The sequence below is a fragment of the Somniosus microcephalus genome, chromosome 4 (assembly GCF_052327205.1).
Source record: "Somniosus microcephalus isolate GS21.2 chromosome 4, FLI_Smic_1.0, whole genome shotgun sequence".
NCBI lineage: Eukaryota > Metazoa > Chordata > Chondrichthyes > Squaliformes > Somniosidae > Somniosus > Somniosus microcephalus.
In genome coordinates this window covers 7,915,299-7,930,396 of record NC_140990.1, presented here as the reverse complement: position 1 = coordinate 7,930,396, position 15,098 = coordinate 7,915,299, and positions in this window count along the sequence as shown.

The following is a 15,098-nucleotide window of genomic DNA, read 5'->3' as shown; positions in this document are numbered from 1 at the left end:
GAAGAACAAAGGGAAGGTCTGTGATAGGATGGAAGGCAGGAGAGATTGACTGACAAAAGGGATGATGGTGCGAGGAAATGGGACAAGTTAAGAAACAAAAGATGGCTCTAGATGTGGTGTGAATGATGTTGGCAGCAACATCAACAGCTGCCATGTGAGAAAACGAGAAAAAAATTTAAATATATAAAGTGTAATGTATATACCTTTAAGGGGGGAACTACTTTTTACAGCTCATGTATACTGTAGTACCGGCAGTGACCACACCTGTATATAGCACTGAGTAGTAATCTGTACAGTTCAGATCCAGTGTGAGCCACGTTGAGTAAACACCTGGGCCTAGAAATTGAGTTGACGCCGCGCCAGGGCTTTAGCGCCGGAAATTTAGCGCCGGCGCTAATTCCCTTGCGCGCGCCAAAAATTCAGTAGCGCCGCGCCCAGACGGCTGCCGGCGCTACTGGCGGGCGTGAGCGCCTCCCAATGGGCGCTGAGTGCCGAATTGCGGCGCTAATCCGGCGCTGCGGCACCCGATGCGGTGCGGCAGGCTGGGGAAGTGCAGGCCTCCTCCTTCAGTTAAGGAGGAGCTGCCTGCACCCGCCCGCTGTCCGTTCAATTATTGAAAAAATGAGCCCGGCACCTCGGACAAGTGCCGGGCTTGCAGGCCAGACGCATCTGTTCCGCGGGGGGGGGGTGGAGGAGTCCGGGGAGGGAGGTGCGGGCAGGCAGCCGACGGGAAAGCGGCCGGCCGCCGCGCGACCTTAATGCGCCGGCGCTAACTCGGGGAAGACTCGGTTGCCAGAGTCTTAGTTGCGGCTGCCACGGGCGAGGCGGCCGCAACTGAATTTCGGCGCTGGGGCCCGTCGGCATGGCAACCGGGACGCTGCGCACACCGATGACGTCATCGGTGCCGGCGCAGCGCTACCGGTCTACCGCGGCGTAAGGGCCCCAGGCAATTTCGGCGCCGGCGCCAAATGCAGCGCTAGGCCCTCTAGCGCCGCAAAATCGGCGCTAAGGGCACTCAATTTCTAGGCCCTGTTGTACCGTTCTCCTGCAGTCTTGTGTCTTACTACTGACAGACACAACATTGGCGACGAGACAAATTCGATCCTACCTGCAACTCTGCATCACCTCCCAGGGATTCGTTCCTGGAGACCAGTAGATTGGAGGTCAAGGCCAGAGACACAGGCGTCGACCACGGGCAACCGCCCAGTCATCCAGCAGAGACTCGAGAATTGCGGGGGAGGCTGTTGAGAGCCAGGCTTGGCTTTCCAGTCGCGGTGGTCCAGCGAAACGGGCTGGCAACAGGTAGTGCGCAGACATTTCCCGGACAGCGGCGGGCTAGAGCCCGACCGAGCGGCACAGCAAAGGGCCGAGCAGCGTCGACGGGTGAGAGAGAGAGAGAGAGAGGGCAGAGCGCACAGGGCACAGCCGGTGTTCAGGAGCCAAGCAGCGCCGAGGAGAGGGAGAGAGAGACGCGCAGAAACCCGCGAGGCGCCGCCATTGCCACGAGGACTGCCGAGAGTGGTGTTGGCAGCAGCGCAGGAGAAGCGCACGAAACCTACAGGGCGCCACCATTGCCACGAGGACCGCCGAGAGCGGCATTGGCAGCAGCGCAGGAGAAGCGCGCGAAACCTACAGGGCGCCGCCATTGCCACGAGGACCGCCGAGAGCGGCGTTGGCAGCAGCGGGGGAGGAAGGAAAGCGTGGGAGACGCCATTTTAAACCATTTTAAACCACACCCAAAATGCCGAAGAGTGGCAGTATCACCGCATTTGACAATGAAGTCGAAGATTGAACTACATATGTCGAACGAATAGAAGTATACTGCAAGGCAAATGAGGTGTCAGATGACAAGAAAGCGCCGGTATTGTTAAATTTAATGGGTGCAAAGACGTATGGCTTATTACAAAATCTAGTAACCCCAGCAAAGCCAGTGGAAAAGAGTTTTGGAGACATAGTGACGATACTACTGGAACATTTAAATCCCACACCGCTGCTGATAGCAGAAAGATTCAAGTTTCACAAACGGAACCAGCATAAGGATGAAAGCAATGCTGAATATTTAACGGAACTGCGCAAACTATCGAAACACTGCCAGTTTGGAACGGGACTGGCAGATACCTTAAGGGACAAGTTTGTGTGTGGGCTTCAAAGTGAAGGAACCCAGAAACGGCTTTTATCTGAAAAGGACCTTACGCTGGAAAAGGCTTTCAGCATTGCGGTATCATATGAAGCAGCAGCACGGGGCGCTGCAGAGATACAACAGAGACCGCAAGAATATGGCACAAACGAAATGCGATACAGAACAGAGAAGTGCTATCGCTGCGGCAGAACAACACACGACCACAATGATTGCTGGTTCAAAGACAAAGTGTGCAGACAGTGTGGAAAAGTAGGACACATAGCACGAGTCTGCAGGTCGGGAAAGAAAACCAGCAATAAGAAATCTGCAAAAGAAAAGTACAAGAAGGTACATAAGGTGACGGAGAATAGTGCAGATGAACAAAAGAGTGATACTGACTCCAAAAGCAGGGAGCTGAGTTGTCTGAAACTACATAATGTGATCAAAACAGAGGATCACCGAACCATTTGGGTCACTCTCAAGATAGCAGGAGTCCAGGTAAAAATGGAATTGGACACAGGATCAGCCCTAACAGTCATAAACCGACGGGACTACGAGTGGCTATTCTCACACATACCCTTGAGAGACACAAAAATTATTTTGAAGACGTACACGGGGCAAAAAGTCTACCCCAAAGGAAAAATAAGGGTGACCGTTATATATAACGGTAAGGAAATACCAAAACTAGACCTGTATGTATTGCAAGATGGAGGACCACCATTACTGGGACGTGAATGGATCCAGAAAATACAGCTGGATTGGCATTCCATACAAGCACTGACTGTGGCTGCCAAAAAGGATGACGACGTCACACCTGGGCGACTGACAAAGATCCTAACCGACGCGCAAGAAGTGTTCCAGCAAGGACTCGGAACACTAAAAGGCATGACAGCAACAATTAAAATCGAAGAAAATGCAAGCCAAAATTTTTTACGGCCAGACCGGTACCTTATGCGATCCGCCCAGCCGTCGAACCAGAGCTGGAGTGTTTGGAACGTTCAGGAGTACTGTCCAAGGTACACTGGAGCGAGTGGGCTACACCCGTCATCCCTGTGATGAAAAAGTCGTAGAGCAGCACGCCTGGGGAACCAAGGAAGGTTCGCATCTGTGGGGACTTTAAGGTAACAGTGAACTCAGTCCTTCACACCGTACAATATCCACTTCCGCGGATTGAAGATATTTTCGCCTCGCTATCTGGAGGGAAACGCTTCACTAAGATTGATCTGGCCCAGGCGTATCTGCAAATGGAGGTAGAAGAAGCATCAAAAAAATACCTCACAATCAACACCCATAAAGGTCTCTACCAATACAATCGGCTGGTATTCAGGGTAGCATCAGCTCTGGCTATTTGGCAAAGGGCAATGGAACAAGTCCTGCAAGGGATCCCAGGGACCCAGTGTTATTTGGACGACATCCTGGTCACGGGCGAAAATGACAGTGATCACCTCGCCAACCTGGAGCAGGTGCTCACGAGATTGAAGGAATATGGGCTCCGAGCTAACCGCCCCAAATGCGAGTTTTTTAAAAAACAGATCTCGTATTGTGGCCACGTTATCGATAAAGAAGGGTTACATAAGTCCCCAGAAAAGATTGAGGCAGTAGTCAAGGCTCCAGCACCGGAAAACGTGTCACAACTGAGGTCGTTCCTCAGGCTGGTAAACTACTACCACAAGTTCTTGCCAAATTTGTCTACAATACTACACCCACTGAACACCCTGCTGCAAACTGGAGTGCCATGGAAGTGGAGTGGAAGTGGACGAGCTTTCCAGAAGAGCAAAACACTAATCACATCGAAAGAGTTATTGGCCCATTTCAACCCAGCACTACCAATTCGGTTGGCGTGTGATGCGTCACCCTACGGCATTGGAGCGGTGCTGTCGCACAAATTCTCAGACGGCTCAGAGAGGCCAATAGCCTTTGCGTCACGATCACTAACCTCAGCCGAGCGTAACTACACCCAGATTGACAGGGAAGCCCTCAGCCTAGTGTGGGGAGTGAAAAAGTTCAATCACTATCTGCACGGGCAGAAATTCACCTTGCTGACTGACCACCAGCCTCTTGTCTCCATTTTTAATCCGAAGAAGGGCGTCCCGGTGATGACTGTGCAATGACTACAAAGATGGTCACTCTTTCTAGGGGCGCACCACTATGAGATTGAATGTAAGGGCACGAAACAGCATGGAAATGCTGATGGGCTATCACGCCTGCCACTGCCTACTGTGGAGGAAGCACCAGCAGTGGATCCTGTCTAAATATTTCACTCGACTATAGTTGAATACCTACCGGTAACTAACGCTCGTATAGAAAACGAGACCCGAAATGACCCGACACTGTCTCGGGTATATGATTTGACAGTGAAGGGATGGCCAGCACATGGCGACTCACTGTTCCCAGCATTCTCAACAAGAGGAGAACAGCTGTCAGTGTGCCTGGGGACCTTGATGTGTGGATCCCGAGTGGTAATTCCACCCAAGTTAAGGGATAGAGTGCTCAATGAGCTTCACGAAGGTCATCTGGGAGGGGTAAAAATGAAAAGCCTTGCCAGGGCTTTTGTGTGGTGGTCGGGAATCGATAAACAAATCGAAGACCTGACCAAGAGCTGCTCAGGATGCCAGAAAGTCCAAAATGCACCACCACATGCCCCTCTACACCCATGGGAGTGGCCCTCATCTCCATGGCAACGGGTGCATATTGATTTTGCTGGTCCATTCGTGGACTCAATATTTTTAATAGCCGTGGATGCACACTCAAAATGGCCTGAGGTCATCAAAATGTCCCACCACGGAGAAATCTATTGCAGTCCTACGGACCATTTTTGCCAGGAACGGCTTGCCAGAACAGATTTGCTCCGATAACGGACCACAATTTGTGTCCGAAGAGTTCCGGAGGTTTATGCAGAAGAATGGGGTAAGGCATTACACATCCGTCCCGTATCATCCAGCCACAAATGGATTGGCTGAGAGGTTCGTACAAACCTTTAAGAAGGCAATAAAGGCTATGTACAATGACAACATTCCGCTGCAGCATAAGGTGGACAATTTCCTGTTCGCCTACCGGAATGCGACATATGCAGTCACCAACCAGGCCCCGGCCATGATGTTCTTTAACCGAAGGTTAAGATCTCACCTGGATTTGCTCAGACCAAACGTATGAAGAGATGTTGAGAGTAAGCAATTCCAGCACATCCATGAGAAGCCAACAAGGAGCTTCAATGTAGGGCAACCAGTCTTGGCCCGCGACTACCGAACAGAAAAATGGCAGCCAGGAACGATATGCACACGGCAGGGCCCACTAATGTACACAGTGGACGTTGGGGAGAGCATCGTGAGACGCCATGCTGACCAGATCCTAGAGTCACAGGAACAAGTCAACCCCATGCCTCGCCCATACGTACCTGGTGAGGAACCCGACGTACAGGTCGCATCTACCCCAGAAACAGTAGCATCGGAAGCTGATGACCCAACCGACGACAGGGTGCCAGAATCGCCTCCGCACCAAGAGCGAGACACTCGGGAAAGGCGCTATCCAGAAAGGATCAGGAAGCCTCCCCAAGGACTGAATATATAAATGGACTATTTTCAGCTAACGTTGTATGTTAAAAGTGTTAATTGTAATTAGTTTGATATTTAATTGTTAAATGAGTGTTATGGTACTGTTAATCTAAAAGGGGAGGAATTGTAATGTATAAACCTTTAAGGGTAAACACCTGTTGTACCGTTCTCCTGCAGTCTTGTGTCTTACTACTGATGGACACAACATAAAGAAATACAGGTTATAGTCTGAAATTGTTGAACTCGATGTTGAGTCCAGAAGGCTGTAAAGTGCCTAATCGAAAGATGAGGTGCTGTTCCTCGAGCTTACGTTGAGCTTCATTGGAACAGTGTAAGAGGCCGAGGACAGAGAGGTCAGAGTGGGAGTGGAGCGGAGAATTAAAGTGACAGGCGACCGGAAGCTCGGGGTCACACTTACGGACTGAACGGAGGTGTTCCTCAAGGCAGTCACCCAATCTGCGTTTGGTCTCCCCAATGTAGAGGAGACCGCATCGTGAGCAACGAATACAGTATACTAGATTGTAAGAAGTACAAGTAAATCGCTGTTTCACCTGGAAGGGGTGTTTGGGGCCCTGGACAGTGGGAAGGGAGGAGGTAAAAGGGCAGGTGTTGCATCTCCTGCGCTTGCACGGGAAGGTGCCGGGTGAAGGGGAAGGGGTGTTGGGGGTGATAGAGGAGTGGACAAGGGTATTGTGGAGGGAGCGGTCCCTTCGGAATGCTGAAAGGGGGTGGGAGGGGAAGATGTGTTTGGTGGTGGGATCACGTTGGAGGTGGCGGAAATGGTGGAGGATGATCCGTTGAATGTGGAGGCTGGTGGGGTGAAAGGTGAGGACAAGGGGAACCCTATTGTGGTTCTGGGAGGGAGGGGCAGGGGTGAGGGCAGAAGTGTGGGAAATGGAATGGACACGGCCAAGGGCCATGTCAACCACAGTAGAGGGGAATCCTCGGTTGAGGAAAAAGGAAGACATACCGGGAGCACTAGTATGGAAGGTGGCATCGTCAGAACAGATGCGGCGGAGAAACTGGGAGAATGGAATAGAGTCCTTACAGGAAGCGGGGTGGGAGGAAGTGTAGTCCAGGTAGCTGTGGGAGTCAGTGGGCTTGTAGTGAATATTGGTCGATAGCCTATCCCCAGAAATGGAGACAGAGAAGTCGAGGAAGGGAAGGGAAGAGTCGGAGATGGACCATGTGAAGGTGAGGGAAGGGTGGAAATTGGAAGCAAAGTGAATAAGAACATAAGAAATAGGAGCAGGAGTCGGCCATTCGGCCCTTTGAGCCTGCTCCGCCATTCAATGAGATCATGGCTGATCTTCTGCCTCAACTCCATTCACCAGCCCTATCGCCATATCCCTTGATGCCCTTACTCGTCAGAAATCTATCGACTTCTATCAAATCTGAGCACAGTCCTCCAGGTGAGGTCTCAACAAGGCCCTGTACAATTGTAACAAGACTTCCTTACTCTTATAGTCCAACCCCTTTGAAATAAAGGCCAACATGCCATTTGCCTTCCTATTGCTTGCTGTACCTGCATGCTAGCTTTTTTCCAGCCCTACTCAGGTCCCCTCCCTCACCTTTTTTTCTGGTACATTGATGACTGTATTGGTGCCATTTCCTGCTCTCGCCCTGAACTAGAACACCAAGGGTGTGGCGAGAATGAGGAACTTAAAGAAATTATTATTAGTAAAAAAACAGCACGAGCTAAATTAATGGGCCTAAAAGTCGATAAATCTCAAGGACCAGATGACCGACATCCTAGGGTTTTGAAAGAGGTGGCCATTGGGATAGTGGACGCATTGGTTGTCATCTTCCAAAATTCTATAAATTCTGGAATGGTTCCTGCAGATTGGAGGATAGCAAATGTAACCTCGCTATTTAAGAAAGGAGGGAGAGAGAAAGTGGGGAACTACAGACCTGTTAGCCTCACATCAGTAGTTGGGAAAATGCTGGAATCTATTATAAAGGATGCAATAACTGGGCACTTAGAAACTAATAGTAAGATTGGGCAGAATCAACATGGATTTATGAAAAGGAAATCCTGTTTGACAAACCTATTGGAGTTCTTTGAGGATGTAACTAGTGGAGTAGACAAAGGGGGACTGGTAGATGTGTTATATTTGTATTTTCAGAAGGTCCCACACAAGAGGTTGGTGAACAAAATTAAGTACATGGAATTGGGGGTAATATACTAGCATGGATTGAGAACTGGTTAACAGACAAAAAACAAAGAGTAGGGATAAACGAGTCTTTTTCAGGATGACAGGCTGTGACTAGTGGGGTACCACGGGGATCGGTGCTTGGGCCCCAGCTATTCACAATCTATATAAATGATTTGGATGAGGGGACTAAATGTAACATTTCCAAATTTGCTGATGACCCAAAGCTAGGTGGCAGTGTCAGTTGTGAAGAGGATGTGAAGAAGCTTCAAGGGGATCTCGACAGGCTTAGTGAGTGGGCGAGAACATGGCAGATGGAATATAATGTGGATAAATGTGATGTTATCCACTTTGGTAGAAAAAACAGACAGGCAAAGTATTTCCAAAATGGTGAAAGATTGGGGAATGCAGTTGCTCAAAGGGGCCTGGGTGTCCTTGTACATGAGTCACTGAAAGTGCATGTGCAGGTGCAGCAAGCCATTAGGAAGGCAAATGGTATGCTGGCCTTCACTACAAGAGGATTTGAGTACAGGAGTAAAGAAGTCTTACTCCAATTATATAGGGCCTTGGTGAGACCACACCTGGAGTACTGTGCACGGTTTTGGTCTCCTTATCTAAGGAAGGATATACTTGCCTTGGAGGTGGTGCAACGAAGGATCACTAGATTGATTCCTGGGATGAGAGAGCTGTCCTATGATGAGAGATTGTGTAGAATGGGCCGATACTCTCTGGAGTTTAGAAGAATGAGAGGTGATCTCATTGAAACATACAAGATTCTGAAGGGGATTGACAGGGTAGATGCTGAGAGGTTGTTTCCCCTGGCTGGAGTGTCTAGAACTAGGGGGCATAGTCTCAGGATAAGGGGTCGGCCATTTCAGACTGAGATGAGAAGGAATTTCTTCACTCAGAGGGTGGTGAATCTTTGGAATTCTCTGCCCCAGAGGGCTGTGAATGCTGAGTCTTTGAGTATATTCCAGGCTGAGATCGATAGATTGTTGGACTCTAGGGGAATCGAGGGATATGGAGATCGGGCGGGAAAGTGGAGTTGAGGTCGATGATCAGCCATGATCTTATTGAATGGCGGAGCAGGCTCGAGGGGCCGAATGGCCAACTCCTGCTCTTATTTCTCATGCCCCTTTAAAAAGGGGGCACATTGTTGACTTTTAATAGGCAATTGCCTGTGATAAGGAAAAATAGCAAAATAACATGAAGTCAAATAAAGGGAATCATCAGCACAACAGTTTGAAAGATTAAACAACAGTACAAGAATTTATAAATATTCGTCCATTCCACATCTCCCCATCTATCTACAGGGCCCTGCACTACAGAACAGTGTGAACTCGCTGGTGTCTCAGCAGATTATAAGAGTTTTTAAAGCTCTTTCCACAGTCAGAACATGTAAATGGATTCTCATCAGTGTGAACAAGATGGTGTCTCAGCAGGTCATTGGAGATTTTAAAGCTCTTCCCACAGTCAGAACATCTAAACGCTCTCTTATCAGTGTGAACAAGCTGGTGTGCCAGCAGGTTGGTAGACTGCAAGAATCCCTTCCCACACACAGCGCAGGTGAACAGCCTCTCCCCAGTGTGAACTCGCTGGTATCTGGTCAGAGCCCCGGAGCATTTAAAGCTCTTCCCACAGTCAGAACATTTAAATGATTTCTCATCAGTGTGAACAAGCTGGTGTTGCTTCAGGACTCCCCGGAGTATTTAAAGCTCTTCTGACAGACAGAACATTTAAATGCTCTCTCATCAGTGGCGCCTTTCACAACCTCAGGACGTCCCAGAACGCTTTACAGCCAATGAAGAACTTCTGAAGTGTAGTCACTGTTGTAATGTAGGAAACGCGTCAGCCAATTGGTGCACAGCAAGCTCCCACAAAAAGCAATGTGACAATGACCAGATAATCTATTTCAGTGATGTTGATTGAGGGATAAATATTGGCCCCAGGACACCGGGGAGAACTCCCCTGCTCTTCTTCAATGTAGCACCATGGGATCTTTTACATCCACCTGAAAGAGCAGACGGGGGCCTCGGTTTAACATCTCATCCGAAAGACGGCACCTCTGACAGCGCAGCACTCTCTCAGTACTGGAGTGTCAGCCTAGATTTTTATGCTCAAGTCTCTGGACTGGGACTTGAACCCACGACCTTCTGACTCAGAGGTGAGAGTGCTGCCCACTGAGCTAAAGTGCCTGGAGCTAAGCCAGCTGGGATACTTGACATAGGATTACATCGGATATACGGCACAGAAACAGGCCATTCGGCCCAACCAGTCCATGCCGGTGTTTATGCTCCACTCGAGCCTCCTCCCGTCTTTCCTCATCTAAATCTATCAGCATAACCCTCGATTCCCTTCTCCCTCATATGCTTGTCTAGCCTCCCCTTAAATGCATCGATACTATTCGCTTCAACCACTCCCTGTGGCAGCGAGTTCCACATTCTCACCACTCTCTGGGTAAAGAAGTTTCTTCTGAATTCCCGATTGGATTTCTTGGTGATTATCTTATATTGAGGCCTCTAGTTATGCTCTTCCCCACAAGTGGAAACATTCTCTCTGTATCCACTCTATCAACATTTTTCATAATTTTAAAGACCTCTATTAGGTCACCCCTCAGCCTTCTTTTTTCAAGAGAAAAGAGACCCAGCCTGTTCATCCTTTCCTGATATGTATACCCTCGCATTTCTGGTATCATCCTTGTAAATCTTCTCTGCACCCTCTCCAGTGCCTCTATATCCTTTTTATAATATGGCGACCAGAACTGTACGCAGTACTCTAAGTGTGGTCTAACCAAGGTTCGATACAGGTTTAGCATAACTTCACTACTTTTCAATTCTATCCCTCTAGAAATAAACCCTAGTGCTTGGTTTGCTTTTTTTATGGCCTTGCTAATCTGTGTCGCAACTTTTACTGATTTGTGTATTTGTACTCCGAGATCACTTTGCTCCTCTACCCCACCTAGACTCGCACCCTCCAAGTGATAAGTGACCTCCCCATTCTTCCTACCAAAATGTAACACCTCACATTTATCTGTTCAGCCTTGGTCACTCTGCAAAAACTCTGAATTGTTTAATAATGAAATCAGGGAGTCAAAAAGCTGAGGTGAGGCAGTTTCAAAAGACAGTCCCTGACCAGAGATTGCTGGATGCTGACACTCGGTGCTCACGAGGATAGAATGTCTCATTCCCCAGGCACGGACATCCAGCACCTCGATCACAGCAACAATTCACAAAACAATGGCAATATAACTTGGAGCAGAGATGGTTAAGTGGAGCTGTGATCGAGGTGCTCAAAATTATGAGGGGTTTTGATCGAGCAAACAAGGAGAAGCTGTTGTCACCAGCAGGAGGGTCGGTAACGAGAGGACACAGATTTCAGATCATTGGCAAAAGAATCTAGAGAGGAAATGAGGAGACTTTTTTTTACACAGCGAATTGTGATGATCTGGAATGCACTGCCTGAATGGGAGGTGGAAGCAGATTCAATAGTAACTTTCAAAAGGGAATTGGATATATACTAAAGGCAGAAATTTGCAGGGCTGTGGGGAAAGAGCAGGGCAGTGGGACTAATTGCATCGCTCTTTCAGAGAGCCAGCACCAGCACGATGGGCCGAAAGGCATCCCACTGTGCTCTATGATTCTATAACATCAGCTTCTCTCTGCTCACTAGTACTGAGAGAACAGGGAATAATCTTTAAATCCAGCCCAGTTATTGGGGGCTCTTAACATTAACAAGCCCCAGTTGCCTGAATTAACATGGTTCAGTCCTGGATGTGATTAAAGGCATCGGATACAGTGGAATCGACCCACCGCAGTCACAATGTGGACACTCTGGTGTGTCAGCGGGTGGGATACACCAGGGAATCCCTTTCCACACACTGAGGTTGACTCTAATGATCGGGAGTCCCAGGGTCTCAGATACCAGATAATCAAGCTCACAAGGACGCAAATTGTCTCTCCAGGCTTTATTAAGATCGCTGCATAACACAGATCGGGTGATAATTCCCTCAATCTGGAGAATAGAAGTACAGTGGATTCGCGCGTGATCTTCTCGAGTCTGTTCCAACTGACAACGGCTTAAGTGGCCTGTTCTTATACACAAGCTTGGTTACCGCTCAGGAAATGGGATTGTTTGGACCCGTCTGTTGACCGCCTCCTGAACTCCTGCTAACTCAGGGAATTTAGACCATCTGTGACCAGACTATAACCACAAGCCCGTCTGGTTATCACACCTATACGGTCCGTGAGGTTATTATCAGATTCACACCCAGACGTTGTGCCTTCACTTGTCTGGCACTTCATCCCATAACACGGGTACAGGGGCACAGTAATGTTTCATTCATCAGAAAAAAAGAAAGTACAACAACATACTGGTCAGCTTAACAGAATCTCATCATATTTATGTGGCCATTATTATAAAAGTAACTAATAAATCCAGCAGTGAATTCAGGAGAAACTTCTTTACCCAGCGAGTGCTAGAATGGGGAACTCGTTACCACAGGGAGTAGTTGAGGTGAACAGCACAGATAGATTTATGAGGAAGCTACATGAGGGAGAAAGGAATGGGAGGAGATGTTGATCGGGTTAATTGAAGTAGGGTGGGTGTGGGGCATAAACACTGGCATGGACCAGTTGGGCCGAATGGCCTGTTTCTGTGCTGTACATTCTATGGAACACCACGAACAGTCAATCGAAGGGAATCATCAGCACAACAGTCTTAAAGATTAAACAGCAGTACAAGAATTTCAAAACATTCATCCATTCCATGTTCATGATGCCCCAGCTGTCTACAGGGCCCTGCGCTACAGAACAATGTGAGCTCGCTGGTGTCTCTTCAGGTTCCCGGAGCTTTTAAAGCTCTTACCACAGTCAGAACAGTGAAAAGGTCTCTCATCAGTGTGCACTCGTTGGTGATCGAGCAGAGTCGAGGACAGAGCAAATCCCTTCCCACACACGGAGCAGGTGAACGGTCTCTCCCCAGTGTGAGCTCGATGGTGTCTCTTCAGGTCCCCGGAGCTTTTAAAGCTCTTCCCACAGACAGAACATGTAAATGGTCTCTCATCAGTGTGAACTCGCTGGTGTACCTTCAGATCCCCAGAGGTTTTAAAGCTCTTCCCACAGTCAGAACATTTAAATGGTCTCTCATCAGTGTGAACTTGCTGGTGTCTCACCAAGTGGGATGACAGAGTGAATCCCATCCCACACACGGAGCAGGTGAATGGTCTCTCCCCAGTGTGAACTCGCTGGTGTCTCACCAGGTGGGATGGCCGAGTGAATCCCTTCCCACACACGGAGCAGGTGAACGGTCTCTTTCCTGCTCTCTCCAGCTGGCGTCCCTTCAGCTCCTGGGACACTTGAAAGCTTTTCCCACAGTCGGAATGTTTCACTGGCTTCTCCCCAGTGTGAACTCGCTGGTGTGCCAGCAGATTCGAGGACCGAGTGAATCTCTTCCCACACACGGAGCAGGTGAACAGAATCTCTCCTGCTCTCTCCAGCTGGTGTCTCTTCAGATCCTGGGACCTTTTAAATCTCTTCCCATGGTCAGAACATTTAATCGGTCTCTCATCACTGTGAACAAGCTGGTGTCTCAGGAGGGTGGCAGAATGAGTGAATCGCTTCAAAAACACGGAGCAGGTCAACGGTCTCTCATCGGTGTGGACAAGCTGGTGTCTCTTCAGCATGGATGGTGCAATTAATCCCTTCCCACACACAGAGCGGGTTAAAGTTCCCTCCCTCGTGTGAACTTGCTGGTGTATCATTGGAGCGGATGACTGAGTGAATCCCTTCCCACACACGGATGAGGTGATCGGCCGCTTTCCTGCTCTCTCCAGCTGGTGTCCCTTCAGCTCCTGGGACATTTGAAAGCTTTTCCCACAGTCGGAATGTTTCACCGGCCTCTCCCCAGTGTGAACTCGCTGGTGTGCCAGCAGATTCGAGGACCGAGTGAATCTCTTCCCACACACAGAGCAGGTGAACAGAATCTCTCCTGCTTTCTCCAGCTGGTGTCTCTTCAGATCCTGGGACCTTTTAAATCTCTTCCCACAGTCAGAACATTTAATCGGTCTCTCATCACTGTGAACAAGCTGGTGTCTCAGGAGGGTGGAAGAATCAGAGAATCGCTTCAAAAACACGGAGCAGGTCAACGGTCTCTCATCGGTGTGGACAAGCTGGTGTCTCTTCAGCATGGATGGTGCAATTAATCCCTTCCCACACACAGAGCGGGTAAAAGGTCCCTCCCTCGTGTGAACTTGCTGGTGTATCATTGGAGCGGATGGCTGAGTGAATCCCTTCCCACACACGGGGCCCGGGTTTCCCCCAGTATGTGGCCACTGGTGTTGCTTCAGGTATTTGTAGATTTTGAAGCTCTTTCAGAACATTTAAATGGTCTCTCCCCAGTGTGAACTCACGGGTGTGCCAGCAGATTGGAGGAGTGACTGAATCAGGTCCTGAGGAATCACGTAACTCTGTTCGATCTTGACGTGATGTTTGGTTTGAGCTTCCTGTCTGCAAATGCTCCACTTCTAAAACCCTGTAAAAGGAGTGTAGAAAGGGTAAGGGGGGAAGCAGGGTTAGAAACATAGAAATATAGAAACATAGAAGATAGGAGCAGGAATAGGCCATCCGGCTCCCCGAGCCTGCTCCACCATTCAATGCGATCATGGCTGATCATCCAATTTCAGTTCCCGGTCCCTGCTTTCTCCCCATACCCCTTGATCCCTTTAGCCTTAAGGAATATATCGAACTCCTTCTTGAATATATTTAATGAATTGGCCTCGACTGCCTTCTGTGGTAGAGAATTCCACAGGTTCTCCTCTCTCTGGGTGAAGAAATTCCTCCTAATTTCTGTCCTAAATGGCCTACCCCTCATCCTTAGACTGTGACCCCTGGTTCTGGACTCCCCAACCATTGGGAACATCCTTCCTGCATCTAGTCTGTCCTGTCCTGTCAGAATTTTATAAGTTTCAATATGATCCCCTCTCATTCTTCTAAACTCCAGCGAGTACAAGCCCAATCGTCCCAATCTCTCCTCATACATCATTCCTGCCATCCCAGGTATCAGCCTGGTGAATCTTCGCTGAACTCCTTTCATGGCAAGAACATCCTTCCTCAGATAAGGCGACCAAAACTGCACACAATACTCAAGATGTGGTCTCACCAAGGCCCTGTACAACTGCAGCAAGACATCCTTGTTCCTGTACTCAAACCCTCTCGCTATGAAGGCCAACATACCATTTGCCTTCTTAACTGCTTTTTTTGGGCTAATTTTGCCTCAAAG